Raw genomic sequence first — 3,946 nt, 5'->3', positions numbered from 1 at the left:
GGATCTCTCCTCCTCTCTGTATATCTGACTTTGCAATAAAAAATGAATAAATATTTAAAAAAAAAACAAGCAAGCAACTATACTGTGTATTGAAAATGGTAATAATAAAATGAGGGGACTTCAAAAATCTGTGGGAAAATAATTTTAAAATAAATTTAGGAGCAAGCAGTTGACATGGTGATAAGATGCAGCATGGAAGGCTGGTGCCGTGGCCTAGTAGGCTAAGCTCCGGCCTGCAGTGTCAGCATTCCATAGGAACACCAGTTTGAGTCCCAGTAACTTCAACCCAGCTCCCTTGCTTATGGCCTGGGAAAGCAGTGGAGGATGGCTCAAGTGCTTGGGTTCCTGCGCTCGCGTGGGAGACCTGGAAGGAACTCCTACTCCTGGCTTTGGACTGACCCAGCTTTGGCCATTGCAACTTTTTTTTTTTTTTTTCAAATCACATAGCTGCTTTTATTGGATAACTGCACAGCATAAGAGCGGGAAAGGGAGTACCTAAAATTCAAACGTCTTGGCCAAGGGCAAAGCCACAACCTTCCCTCCCTCTTTCAGCTTCTTATGGAATATCACTCCTCATAATGGATACAGTGAACTTGAGTGGAATAAAAAACAACCACTCCAGGGGAAACTGGAAGCTGGCGGAACATCAAGAGAGACGGTCCCACTCAATCTAGAAGCCACAGGTCACTGGTGTTGGGCTGCATCCTGACAGAGGTGCCGAAGTCATTCTTGGTCAGTGGTTGGTTCAGGACACGTTGCAGCATTTGGAGGCCTTGGGCTTGTTGGGAGGAGTCTGGGTGCCCCAAGCTCCAGAACATGTCCATCAGCCACTGGCATGCATTATGGGGTCCAATGATGCTGACCCAAGTCTGTCCCTGGGCTGTGAACCAACTCTCCACCTGGATGAGGCTGTGGCTGTGTGCCTCAATGCTGCGAAGGTACCTGTCACCACGGCCAAATATTTGCTCCTCTTGCTCCTCTTTAATGTAAAGTACCATTGGAGCATTAAAGTTGTCAGGCACCAACCACCACGGCTTGCTGCTGAGGTTGCTCATGCCCACGTCCTGCACTGCTCTCACCTGACTCAGAACAAGGCAAAGAGCAAGCTAGTTGACAGGTAGCTTGCAATCCATTGCAACTATTTGAAGAGTAAACTAGTGGCTAGAAAATCTCTCTCCCTCTCTAATTCTGCCTTCCAAATAAAATTAAAAAATAAATCTTAAAAAAAAAAAAAATAAAATCTTAAAAAAAAAAAAAGCCACTTGGGATGCCCACACCCAAGATATGAGGGCCTGGATTTGAGTTCTGGTTGCTTTAAAAAATATGTATTTATTTAGGGCCCGGCATGGTGTCCAAGCAGTCAAAGTCCTTGCCAGGACCCCAAATAGGCGCCAGTTCTAATCCTTGCAGCCCCACTTCCCATCCAGCTCCCTGCCTGTAGCCTGGAAAAGCAGCCGAGGAAAACCCAATGCCTTGGGACCCTGTACCCGCCTGGAAGACCCAGAAGAGGCTCCTGGCTCCTGGCTTCGGATTGGCTCAGCTCTGGCCGTTGCATTCACTTGGGGAGTGAATAATCGGATGGAAGATCTTCCTCTCTGTCTCTCTTCCTCTCTGCATATCTGACTTTCCAATAAAAATCTTTTAAAATATATTTATTTATTTATTTATTATTTGAAAGGCAGATTACAGAGAGATAGGGAGACAGTTACATGGGGTTCTGCCACCGGATGAAATCCCTGTGTGTGTGACTTTGGCATAGTCCAATCCTAGCTATTGTGGGCATTCAGGGAGTGAACCAGCAGATAGAAAATGTCTCTCTCCGCATCTCTCCCTCTGGGTCACTCCGCCTTCCGAATAAATCTTTATAAAACCCTTTTTCTTTTTTAATCCATGCATAATTTTTTTCACAACATACATCCCCATGCACTTGATAAGAAGTGTCATGAGAGCTAACATTCATCCACTGTTCACTACGTGCCCATCATGGTGTTAACGATGTTCTCTTCACTGCAATGGGAAATAGATGCCTGTAGGGTCCCCATTTTGTGGATAAAAAAACTGAGCCTCAGAGAGGTGAGGTCACCTGCTCAAAGGCACACAACTAGGAAGTGGCAGTAGCCGTGACTTGACACCAGCCTGTCTGGCTCCACAGCCTCCTATGACAATTCAGATCAGGGGACAGCTTGCCCAGCACCTGGACTCCTGCAGCAGCTCCATCCCAAGACCTTTTTTGGATCTGCTGCCCAGGACTCACCTCCCTCCATGTTTGGAAGGCCACACATTGTTTAGGGTGTTCCTTCTGTGTGCTGGACACTTTCCACATGTTCCCTCATCAAGTCCTGTGACTCTATTTGCCTTTTAAATATTTATTACTTTTCAAAAAATTTAAAAAGTATGGACCTGGCGCAGTAGCCTAGTGGCTAAAGTCCTTGCCTTGCATGCGCCAGGATCCCATATGGCCACTAGTTCTAATCCCTACAGCCCTGCGGCCCATCCAGCTCCCTAATTGTGGCCTGGGAAAGTATCCCATACCTGATGCAAGGAAGTCAGCACCATCTCAGAACAGATGAGAATATTCAAGTAACACCCTTAGGAAATTCTCCCCGTTGGGGTCCCTGGGACAAAACCAGGGGACCATCTCTGTCCCCTGGCACTGATAGGATCTGACAGCAAGAAGCAACACATCACCCCCTTTCCTGCCCCGTGTTCAGGAGGGAGGGCAAGGTCTTTCCCCTCATTCACTTCGTTGCTTCCCTTTCCATCCCACCCAGAGTCTTCATGAGTCTGCAGTCCCCTCACCTAGGTAACAAACATTCAGATGTAAATAAATTTTAATTGTTTAAATAGATTTATTTTTTTAAAGATTTATTATTATTAAAAAGCCGGATATACAGAGAGGAGGAGAGACAGAGAGGAAGATCTTCCATTCGATGGTTCACTCCCCAAGTGAGCCGCAACGGGCCGGTGCGCGCCGATCCGATGCCGGGAACCAGGAACCTCTTCCGGGTCTCCCATGCGGGTGCAGGGTCCCAAAGCTTTGGGCCATCCTCGACTGCTTTCCCAGGCTACAAGCAGGGAGCTGGATGGGAAGTAGGGATTAGAACCGGCGCCCATATGGGATGCTGGCGCCTTCAAGGCGAGGACTTTAGCCGCTAGGCCACGCCGCTGGGCCCAGATTTATTTTTTTATTGGAAAATCAGACATACAAAGAGGAGGAGAGACAGACAGGAAGATCTTTCATCCACTGATTCACTCCCTAAGCGGCCGCAGTGGCTGGAACTGAGCCGATCTGAAGCCGGGAACCAGGAGCTTCTTCCAGGTCTCCCACACAGTTGTAGGGTCCAAAGGCTTTGAGCTGTCCTCAATTGCTTTCCCAGGCTACAAGCAGGGAGCTGGATGGGAAGTAGGGCCGTCAGAATTAGAACCGGCATCCATATGGGATCCCGGCACGTTCAAGGCGAGGGCTTCAGCTGCTAGGCCACTGTGATGGGCCTGTGTCCTGTCTTTTGTGTCTTTTGTGTCTTTTGTGTCTCTCCTCACACGGAGTCAGAAATGGGGGTGGCCCAGTCCTATCACGTGTGCTCCGAGGCCAGATCAGATGTCCACGTCGTGTTTCCTGAGGTTGGGGACTGACTGGAGTGGTTCTATCAGGCCAACTCCCTAGAGCTCCTACTGGGTTACTCCTCAGATTTGGCTGCCCTGTGTGCCAGCCGGCACTGCAGCCCAGCCCAACTCAGCGTAAGACCCGGTCTCACATGTGCCAGGGGTGCGGCAGCCTGGTGAGGGCAATCCCCCAGTACCCTAACCAGGCCTACACACAGACATGGCCCCTGTGCATGCCAGTGAGCACTGCAGCCTAGCCCAGCCCAACTAGTTAGACCTGGCTCTCAGATAGACATACCCCACGTGCTGTGGCCTAGCTGGGAAAATCTTAACCCTAACCCTG

General features: G+C 49.1%; 1 pseudogene; it reads right to left on the bottom strand.

The window, feature by feature from the left end:
* Nucleotides 1-573: 573 nt before the first annotated feature.
* On the bottom strand, nt 574-2,556 carry LOC131479656 (KH homology domain-containing protein 1-like; annotated as a pseudogene).
* Between the last annotated feature and the right edge of the window lie 1,390 nt (nt 2,557-3,946).

Source organism: Ochotona princeps, chromosome 2 (genome assembly GCF_030435755.1).
Source record: "Ochotona princeps isolate mOchPri1 chromosome 2, mOchPri1.hap1, whole genome shotgun sequence".
NCBI lineage: Eukaryota > Metazoa > Chordata > Mammalia > Lagomorpha > Ochotonidae > Ochotona > Ochotona princeps.
Note: the sequence above shows the minus strand (reverse complement) of the source record. Positions and strands in the feature narration are given on the sequence as shown.